This window comes from Acipenser ruthenus, unplaced genomic scaffold (assembly GCF_902713425.1).
Source record: "Acipenser ruthenus unplaced genomic scaffold, fAciRut3.2 maternal haplotype, whole genome shotgun sequence".
In the NCBI taxonomy this organism is placed as follows: domain Eukaryota; kingdom Metazoa; phylum Chordata; class Actinopteri; order Acipenseriformes; family Acipenseridae; genus Acipenser; species Acipenser ruthenus.
In genome coordinates, this window is record NW_026708461.1 from 26611 (window position 1) to 37819 (window position 11209).

General features: G+C 50.1%; 1 non-coding gene across 1 annotated transcript; it reads left to right on the plus strand.

Annotated features, from left to right (window-relative positions):
• The first annotated feature begins 4145 nt into the window (after nt 1–4145).
• Nucleotides 4146–4339, plus strand: LOC131733198 (U2 spliceosomal RNA). The gene has a single exon (XR_009326104.1). It is a non-coding gene; the product is annotated as a U2 spliceosomal RNA (small nuclear RNA).
• The last annotated feature ends 6870 nt before the right edge of the window (nt 4340–11209 follow it).

Here is an 11209-nt window from a genome sequence, read left to right on the forward strand (position 1 = left end):
ACCCTGGGGGACTCCTTCTGGTCGGGCTCCAACATAGCCAGAGCCGACGGAGTAGGTATCCTGTTTAAAAACCCATTTATTACCTCCCGCAGCAGCAGGGAGGTAGAACCTGGTAGAATTCTGAGCGTGGATGTGACATACAACAACACTCCCCTCAGACTGGTCAATGTCTACGCACCCACTAACCAAAACGAAAGAGTTCAATTTTTTCCACAGCTGCGTCCACTCCTGCTGGGGAACGTACCCGTCATCGTGTCAGGTGACTTCAATTGTGCTCTGAGGGACGTAGACCGGAGCAGGCCACGCAACGACCGCTCTAGTAGAGTTTTGTCCTCCGTAATATCTGATTTCTCCCTGTGTGATGCAGGTAAGGACCTGGTGCCTCCCTTTACCTGGGTGAGCTCATCTGGGACCTCCTTCTCCCGTATAGATCTCGTCCTGCATACCAGCTCCCTTACGAAGACGGCAGTAGACACCCAGGCCGTCTTCTTCTCTGACCATAGGCTCCTGCAGGTAACATTGCAGGTCCCTCAGACCTCCCAGATGGGGTCAGGGGTCTGGAAATTAAACACCTCCTTACTCGATGACCCCTCCATAGCTGCAGCCTATAAGAGCAGGCTTGTTGAGTGGACCACTTTGCGTGACCTATTCAACTCCCCTATAGAGTGGTGGGAGATGGTCAAAATGAGAACTAAGGGTTATTTCATAGCAGCAGGCAAGAGGAAAGCAAAAGAAAGGAGGGCCAAATATAAATACCTGAATGCTGCCCTCCAGCGTCTGAGCCTGCTTCAGCTTCGGGGGTTCCCTGTAAGCGACGAGATAGCCCAGACCAAGCTAGATCTTTCAGTGCTTTGTAGGGAGGAACAACGAAAGGTCATGCACAATGCAAAAGTGCAAAAAATGGAGGAAGACGAAAAGTGTACTCGCTTCTTCTTCCAGAAAACGAGGGAGAAGCGGCACTTGATGTCCTCCATGCTCGACAGCAGGGGGAGGATAGTAGAGGATAGTGAGGGAGTGAAAAAAGTGGTAGAGAACTTCTATAGGGACCTGTATAACATCAAAGCTACAGATGACACCCTGATAGAGTGGTTCCTGAGCCAGTTGGAGCCTGACTCAGTGCGGGACGAGGAGGAGGAGGAGAAGGACCCAGAACTCACGCTGGAGGAGCTCACCCAGGCGGTTAAGACCATGAACACCGGTAAGACGCCAGGTCCAGATGGCATCCCGGGTGAGTATTACCATCTTTTTTGGGACACGCTAAAAGTCCATTTAGCGGAGGTCTACAGAGCGGTCTACAGGGAGAAGCGGTTGGGCCCTTCTATGCGGGAGAGTGTAATTACTCTCCTTCATAAGAAAGGGGAAGTTAAAGATCTACGGAATTGGCGCCCAATCAGCCTCCTTTGCGTGGATTACAAGATACTAGCCAAAGCTCTGATGCTCCGGCTACAAGTACACCTCCCTTTGGTCATTGGCCCTGACCAGGCTTGTGGCGTCCCAGGGAGGTCCATCACGGATATTTTAATGTTAACAAGGGACATTCTGGCTTATTCTAGAGAACGGAACCATCCCCTCTGCCTGTTCAACCTTGACCAGGAGAAGGCGTTCGATAGGGTAAGCCATGAATATATGTACAAAGTGATGGACCAGATGAAATTCGCTCCTGGACTTAGGGAGTGGGTTAAAACCATATATACAAACATTAGTACCCGAGTCTTGGTGAACAGGCACCTGACTGGTAAAATATCTATCCAGTCAGGGGTCAGACAGGGTTGCCCACTATCCCCACTGCTATATGTCGTGTGCATTGAACCCCTCCTGCAGGCAATTCGTAGGGATACCAATATAACTGGTTTCCAGCTGCCTGGATCCAACGGGGTCCAGGTCAAAACAACAGCATATATGGACGATGTGTCACTCATTTGCACCAACACATCGTCGGTACCTCGGATTAGTAATATCCTTGAGAAGTACTGCACGGCGACTGGGGCAGTGATTAATAAGTCCAAGAGCGAAGTCTACGTGTCTAAAAATTGGCAGGTAGATAGGGAACTGTCGGACATGTACCCTGTCAAAAAGGACAAAATCAAGATTCTGGGCCTCATTTTCGAGAACAATAGCTCGGGGGCCCAGAGCTGGACGGCGGCCATTAACCAGGTCCGTAAAAAGATTGGCGGATGGAGCACAAGATCCTTAACAATGACGGGTAGAGTATTAATAACCAAGTCTATACTGTTCCCCATCCTCTCTTATGTAGGAAAAATCTTTCCCCCAGACAGGACCACCAAAAAAGTGGTGGACCGCATTATCCACCGCTTTATCTGGGGCAGCAAGATGGAGAGGGTAAAGCGAGCCACCCTGAGTAAAGCCGACAAGAAGGGAGGTAAGGGGGTCCCGGACGTTGTGCAGCTCACCCGAGTGCAGGGGCTCACGCAAACTATCAAGAACATCCAGGCCCTGGACAGGAAGGTATGTTACATGAATCGTTTCTATTTTGCCACCTGTCTCAGGGCCTTGGGCCTCTGCACTATTGATAACACCGTGCCGTACTCCTGGGACCCCCCATTGTATTATAGAACCTTAAGGGACACTATATATAAATTGGGCTTAGATAAAGCAAAATTGGCCTCCTGGGAATACAAGGCTGTAACTAAATATCTTGCCGGTTCCCAGGAAATTGAAAAAGTAGCTACTTTCTCCCTCACCCAAAGCCAAAAAATCTGGGAGAATGTGTCTCACAGCTGCCTCAGTAATGTCCAGAAGGATATAGCATGGAACACCGTCCACAGTGCACTCCCCACTAGAGCGTTCATGTTCAGGAGGGGACTAGCCCAAGTAGAAACATGCCCCTATGCAAAGTGCCGCAAGAGAGAAACACCAGCCCATATCTTCTGGGAGTGTGATGTGGCTGGCAGTGTCTGGCTCTCTGTCTCTGTCTTCCTAAACAGGTTTGCTGACACGGCCAAGATGACCGCTGAGACTGTGCTCTATGGGCCTGCGGGAGGAATCACTACCAGCACAGCTAAGTGCGTTTGGCGTGTCATCAATGTTGTCAAGCAGATCCTGTGGGAAGGCCGTAACGTCTGTGTCTATCACAAGCAGGAGCTAGACACTATCACCACGACCAGAAGGGCACAAACTCTTATCAAGGACTTTGTAATTCTGGACATCCGGACCCTCGGGAAGGACAAGGCCTGCGCGGAGTGGAGGATCGCCGGACTTCAGGACGTGAAGATGGAATAAAGGAAAAAACTGGAACCGCTAGCTCCTAGGAGCGGGACTACGGGGCACCGCTAAGCCTTTTATTTATTTTGTCATGCCAGCATTCCGCCCTTTTTAGCTGGCATGACCGTTTTTCAACGGTGCCCTGGTTTTATGTAGTCTTTTTGTTTCAGTTTTATGGACCTTTGATTTAATTTGAATGTTTTATTTGATTTTGTTTTGTTTTGTTTTATGTATCTTTAAGATTTTTAATGTAAACTATTAAAAGTTACATTTTAAGTGTTTTAAAATTTTAGAATTTTAACTCACTGTTTATACACTGTCCCTTTTCCCCTGTCCCTGTTTTAGATCTAGGTTTATGTTCACTTTTTTAGAGAGCACTCCCCGGCCCTCACAAGCACTGGTTTTTTATAGATGGTTCTTTTTTTCCAGTCACTTTTAAAACAGCACAGGTTTTTTTCATGTTGATTTTAATCTGTGTCTGTTTTAACCATGTACAAAGCACAATTGTCTTGGTGTTTTTAAATGTATTTTAAATGCTTTTAAAACAAAATGTATGTCTGTATGCATGAATGTCATCTTTAAAAGAAATGTAAAATGAATGAAAAAACGAATGGGTGTAAATGTAAAAAATGTAAAATCTCAATAAAAGAGTATTTTACTAAAGATTTCCGTGGAGAGGAGCATTTATGAGTTCAATGCAATTTTTGGCTAGCCCTGCCCCTCGGGGTGGGGCTCGACATGGGTTTAAAAGCAGAACGAGCACAGCGGCGCCGGCCGTGTTAATAATTAGAGCCTGGCACCTTTTTTTTTCTTTTTCTTTTTTTTTTCTTTTTCCCATTTTTCCCCTCAGTCCAAGAAGCGAGTACCCCGGCAGCTCCGGCGGGCGGCCGCGCCCGGGGCGTTTGGTCAAAACCATTGTGGGCATCGCTTCTCGGCCTCTTGGCTCAGATCAAGTGTAGTATCTGTTCTTATCAGTTTAATATCTGATACGTCCCCCATAGGGGGACCCGTCTATATTAAATTGATTTTTGGAAGCAGGAGATGGAACCGGGGCTTGCTCCGTCCACTCCACGCATCGACCCGGTATTGCAGTACCTCCGGGAACGGTGCACAAGAAAGGTCAAAAAAGAGAGAGACAGACAGGCAGGCAGACAGACAGGCAGGCAGGCAGACAGACAGACAGGCAGACAGAGAGACAGAGAGAGCGCTAGCCAGCCTCTCCCTCTCCCTTTTTCTGGGTTGTATTTTTTCCCGCTCTTTTTGTTGTTTTTCTTTTTTTTTTTTTTTTGTTTGTTTGTTTGTTTGTTCCAAATAAGGAAGGCAGGCCTGCCTAACTGATGGACAGTCTGCTCTGCTCACGCAGCAGGCCAGTGTACCCAGAAGGCCTTGCGCTCGTGGGAGGAGGAGGACGAGCGCAGCGGTAAAGCAGAAACGGAGCTGTTTAGTGGGGCAAGGAGCCCTCGCTTTCAAGGCGGCAGCAGCAGCAAAGCGCCCCTTTGCCGGGACCGAACGGCACTTGCGTTTTGGGAAGAGTTCCCTGTTTTGTTTGGTTTTGTTTGGCCTTGCCGCCGGGTAGAGGAGAAGGCCTTTGGGCCGGCCGGAAGGGCTGGGCTACCAGTAAAACCACACTCTGGTTTCTCTTCAGTTCGAATAAATCTGTCTAAGACTAAGGCTTAGAGGGTAGTGGCATTGCCCGCTCCCTCCGAGGGTCTGTGAGAGGTTTGTTCGGGTGAGGAGGAACAGAATTTTTTTTTTTATTTTTGACTGGCTTTCTTCAGCTCGGCAACTTTTTGGAAGACTAATGCTCAGTCTGGTTTTGGCTTGCCCAATCCAGGCCGAGGGTCTTTCAAGATTTTGTTGACTGTTGAGAGCAGTTTTTTTCTTTTTCAGGTGGTTCCAGTTTTTTTCTTTTTCAGGCGGTTCTGGCTTTTCCAGACGTTCCTGGAGTTAGAGAGAAGGAGGACCTACCATCCAGACGACCTTTGAGGACCCTTTGATGACCTAGACGACCTCATCCCCAGCCCTTGATTGTAATCGAGATCCAGACCGAGAGAGCAGCCGGCGCCCAGCAGAGGGCGCCATCTGGGAGGAGCAGAGGGCGGCCCCGGACCCCGAGGAGGCGTCACAGCCACGATTCTTCCTACGTGGTCTCGGTGCCAAGCAGCGCCCCCTACTCCGCCAGGGAAGGACACCGTTCACCTGGGGAGGGGGTCCCTCTTGCGAGGCGACCATCTCCTCAGGGACTAAAGTAATAGTTCCTTCAACTGCCCAGATTTGCTGCTTACGTTGTCTCTTTTCCGTAGAGAGAGACAACCCGGACGTCCAGAGGCTTCTCCCACCCCAATCGGAGGAGCCAGCTGAAGGATGGCGTTCCGGCCAACCCAGGAGACCAGGAGGCACAATGCGGTGCGCTTCACAAGGACCCAGCAAGATGAAACGGAACCAGGACTGACGAGACTGGAGTTCAGCCGGACCATTCTTCAGAGGGGTATGGGTTTTTCCCCTTCTGACTTGAATTGTTTGGTGAAATTGCCAGGGCTTAAGGAAGTGTTTGAGGTCAGTTTTAGGAACCCCCAAAAGTTACAAGAAATGTGGTCCTTTTGGGGGGAGAATAAATATCTCGCTCCATACAAAGAATTTTGTGTGGATGCAATGACAGACAGAGAAATGAAAGTTGTTACTGTCCAATTTTTCAATGAGGCTGTTAGCGACTATGATATTACAACATGGCTTAACCGCTATGGGAGGGTGTCATCAGAAGGGAGGAAAATTACAGATGAAGATGGGGTTTGGACAGGAGCCAGAAAGTGGCTGGTACGCCTTAATGTTGATCCATCGGGCATTGGAGGCGTCCGCCACATTCCAAACTCCATAGTGTTAGGGCCCAACAGAGGGCTGGTATTCTATAATGGGATGCCAAAACTCTGCAGAAAATGTGGGGAATTAGGACACCTGGCGGCCGCATGTACTGTAGTCAAGTGCAGGAACTGCGGCGCCCCCCACGAGACCAGCCACTGCAGAGAAGAGAGGCAGTGCAATTTGTGTGGAAAGAAGGGGCACCTGTTTAAGGACTGCCCCTCTTCCTATGCCAACATGGCCAGAGCCAGCAAGGCAAACACAAACAAGCCTAGGCCTGAGCAGGAAGAGGGAGCAAGTAACAAAGATCAGTCCACATCACCACCAACAGTATCCAAGACCCAGACTCCAGCACCACCATCATCACCAGCACCCCCCTCACCCCCCTGCCCCCGAGACATGTCCCGTTTTACGAGGACCCCTTCCCCCAGCCCAGAGAGAGAGTACAACAGCTACTCCACTAGCTCCTCCAGTAGCTCCTCTGATGCAGAACACGAGGCAGGGAGGGAGCCCGGACCCAGCAGCGGCCTCCCCCTGAGTAGGGCCCTCTCAGCGCCAGCACTCCCCCTCGGCTCTCGTTATGACGCCATAAGGATTGAGTCCGTGGGGGAGGAAAGCGAAAGCGACAGTGAAAGTGAGAGTGAGAAGGAGGGGAAGGGAGTGAAGAACCAGCAGAGGGTGGGGAAAAGAAAGGGTAGAGACGAGGGGGGGAAAAGAAAGAAGATCAGGATCAAAGACAGCAAGTTGCAGGTGGCCCCCATAGATCCAAAACCAGCTAATGTCCACACAAAGTCCCCAGTCTTGCCCTCGCAGGCAGAGACGGAGGCGAGTGGGACGGCTACACTGCCGCCTAGTGGGCAGGTAGCAGCCAGCCAGGGCATCCCCAGCCAGCCTTCCCAGTCGTTGGCACAAACCCTAGCACACCTCGCAGAAGAGGTGTTCACTAATGCACCGAGGGAGAGGTCGGGGTCAACACCTTCCCTGACCAGCAGTACCTCGGTAGCAATGACCCTCTTCAAGCGAAGGGCCTCCCTTCAAAGCATCCTTGACCCCCTCCCTTGTATGGGCAAAACCAGGGGCCCCCTAGAGGTCCTCCTAGATACAGCACTGGAGGACATGGGAATACCCCTGGACGCGGTAAGCCAGAAGTCTGCTAACAGCTCCAATTCAACAGACGGTAACAGCCAAAGAATGCTGTCTGTCATAACCCCCCCCCAGGACAAAGCTGACCCACACGTTCCGAGGGGCCCTGAGCAAGTTCCACCAGACTTCCCTTGTGGGGAGTTGAATAGCCCCAACAACTCCACGTACTGTGCATATAAAGACGGTGCCTTCTTGGACGAGGCAGCAGTGAGTACCTTCTCAGGGGTGATGGGAGTTGCAAATAAGCCCAAGCCCCCTCGAAGCAAGCGTAGAGCTAAGAGTAGGAAGAGTGTCCCGACCTCCCAATCATAGTCGCTATGGGGTGGACGCAGCGACTCCTTTTCTTGTTAGCTACCCTGATGGCCCTGATATGTGTGTCTGTTAATGTCAGGAGCATCAGGGAGACACAAAAAAGATTTGATGTACTAAACTATCTAGCTAACTTGAAAGCAGATCTCATCTTTCTGCAGGAGTGTGGTATTTCGTCGAGCCCTGATTATAGGGACCTGAAGGAGAGTTGGACCCTGGGGGACTCCTTCTGGTCGGGCTCCAACATAGCCAGAGCCGACGGAGTAGGTATCCTGTTTAAAAACCCATTTATTACCTCCCGCAGCAGCAGGGAGGTAGAACCTGGTAGAATTCTGAGCGTGGATGTGACATACAACAACACTCCCCTCAGACTGGTCAATGTCTACGCACCCACTAACCAAAACGAAAGAGTTCAATTTTTTCCACAGCTGCGTCCACTCCTGCTGGGGAACGTACCCGTCATCGTGTCAGGTGACTTCAATTGTGCTCTGAGGGACGTAGACCGGAGCAGGCCACGCAACGACCGCTCTAGTAGAGTTTTGTCCTCCGTAATATTTGATTTCTCCCTGTGTGATGCAGGTAAGGACCTGGTGCCTCCCTTTACCTGGGTGAGCTCATCTGGGACCTCCTTCTCCCGTATAGATCTCGTCCTGCATACCAGCTCCCTTACGAAGACGGCAGTAGACACCCAGGCCGTCTTCTTCTCCGACCATAGGCTCCTGCAGGTAACATTGCAGGTCCCTCAGACCTCCCAGATGGGGTCAGGGGTCTGGAAATTAAACACCTCCTTACTCGATGACCCCTCCATAGCTGCAGCCTATAAGAGCAGGCTTGTTGAGTGGACCACTTTGCGTGACCTATTCAACTCCCCTATAGAGTGGTGGGAGATGGTCAAAATGAGAACTAAGGGTTATTTCATAGCAGCAGGCAAGAGGGAAGCAAAAGAAAGGAGGGCCAAATATAAATACCTGAATGCTGCCCTCCAGCGTCTGAGCCTGCTTCAGCTTCGGGGGTTCCCTGTAAGCGACGAGATAGCCCAGACCAAGCTAGATCTTTCAGTGCTTTGTAGGGAGGAACAACGAAAGGTCATGCACAATGCAAAAGTGCAAAAAATGGAGGAAGACGAAAAGTGTACTCGCTTCTTCTTCCAGAAAACGAGGGAGAAGCGGCACTTGATGTCCTCCATGCTCGACAGCAGGGGGAGGATAGTAGAGGATAGTGAGGGAGTGAAAAAAGTGGTAGAGAACTTCTATAGGGACCTGTATAACATCAAAGCTACAGATGACACCCTGATAGAGTGGTTCCTGAGCCAGTTGGAGCCTGACTCAGTGCGGGACGAGGAGGAGGAGGAGAAGGACCCAGAACTCACGCTGGAGGAGCTCACCCAGGCGGTTAAGACCATGAACACCGGTAAGACGCCAGGTCCAGATGGCATCCCGGGTGAGTATTACCATCTTTTTTGGGACACGCTAAAAGTCCATTTAGCGGAGGTCTACAGAGCGGTCTACAGGGAGAAGCGGTTGGGCCCTTCTATGCGGGAGAGTGTAATTACTCTCCTTCATAAGAAAGGGGAAGTTAAAGATCTACGGAATTGGCGCCCAATCAGCCTCCTTTGCGTGGATTACAAGATACTAGCCAAAGCTCTGATGCTCCGGCTACAAGTACACCTCCCTTTGGTCATTGGCCCTGACCAGGCTTGTGGCGTCCCAGGGAGGTCCATCACGGATATTTTAATGTTAACAAGGGACATTCTGGCTTATTCTAGAGAACGGAACCATCCCCTCTGCCTGTTCAACCTTGACCAGGAGAAGGCGTTCGATAGGGTAAGCCATGAATATATGTACAAAGTGATGGACCAGATGAAATTCGCTCCTGGACTTAGGGAGTGGGTTAAAACCATATATACAAACATTAGTACCCGAGTCTTGGTGAACAGGCACCTGACTGGTAAAATATCTATCCAGTCAGGGGTCAGACAGGGTTGCCCACTATCCCCACTGCTATATGTCGTGTGCATTGAACCCCTCCTGCAGGCAATTCGTAGGGATACCAATATAACTGGTTTCCAGCTGCCTGGATCCAACGGGGTCCAGGTCAAAACAACAGCATATATGGACGATGTGTCACTCATTTGCACCAACACATCGTCGGTACCTCGGATTAGTAATATCCTTGAGAAGTACTGCACGGCGACTGGGGCAGTGATTAATAAGTCCAAGAGCGAAGTCTACGTGTCTAAAAATTGGCAGGTAGATAGGGAACTGTCGGACATGTACCCTGTCAAAAAGGACAAAATCAAGATTCTGGGCCTCATTTTCGAGAACAATAGCTCGGGGGCCCAGAGCTGGACGGCGGCCATTAACCAGGTCCGTAAAAAGATTGGCGGATGGAGCACAAGATCCTTAACAATGACGGGTAGAGTATTAATAACCAAGTCTATACTGTTCCCCATCCTCTCTTATGTAGGAAAAATCTTTCCCCCAGACAGGACCACCAAAAAAGTGGTGGACCGCATTATCCACCGCTTTATCTGGGGCAGCAAGATGGAGAGGGTAAAGCGAGCCACTCTGAGTAAAGCCGACAAGAAGGGAGGTAAGGGGGTCCCGGACGTTGTGCAGCTCACCCGAGTGCAGGGGCTCACGCAAACTATCAAGAACATCCAGGCCCTGGACAGGAAGGTATGTTACATGAATCGTTTCTATTTTGCCACCTGTCTCAGGGCCTTGGGCCTCTGCACTATTGATAACACCGTGCCGTACTCCTGGGACCCCCCATTGTATTATAGAACCTTAAGGGACACTATATATAAATTGGGCTTAGATAAAGCAAAATTGGCCTCCTGGGAATACAAGGCTGTAACTAAATATCTTGCCGGTTCCCAGGAAATTGAAAAAGTAGCTACTTTCTCCCTCACCCAAAGCCAAAAAATCTGGGAGAATGTGTCTCACAGCTGCCTCAGTAATGTCCAGAAGGATATAGCATGGAACACCGTCCACAGTGCACTCCCCACTCGAGCGTTCATGTTCAGGAGGGGACTAGCCCAAGTAGAAACATGCCCCTATGCAAAGTGCCGCAAGAGAGAAACACCAGCCCATATCTTCTGGGAGTGTGATGTGGCTGGCAGTGTCTGGCTCTCTGTCTCTGTCTTCCTAAACAGGTTTGCTGACACGGCCAAGATGACCGCTGAGACTGTGCTCTATGGGCCTGCGGGAGGAATCACTACCAGCACAGCTAAGTGCGTTTGGCGTGTCATCAATGTTGTCAAGCAGATCCTGTGGGAAGGCCGTAACGTCTGTGTCTATCACAAGCAGGAGCTAGACACTATCACCACGACCAGAAGGGCACAAACTCTTATCAAGGACTTTGTAATTCTGGACATCCGGACCCTCGGGAAGGACAAGGCCTGCGCGGAGTGGAGGATCGCCGGACTTCAGGACGTGAAGATGGAATAAAGGAAAAAACTGGAACCGCTAGCTCCTAGGAGCGGGACTACGGGGCACCGCTAAGCCTTTTATTTATTTTGTCATGCCAGCATTCCGCCCTTTTTAGCTGGCATGACCGTTTTTCAACGGTGCCCTGGTTTTATGTAGTCTTTTTGTTTCAGTTTTATGGACCTTTGATTTAATTTGAATGTTTTATTTGATTTTGTTTTGTTTTGTTTTATGTATCTTTAAGATTT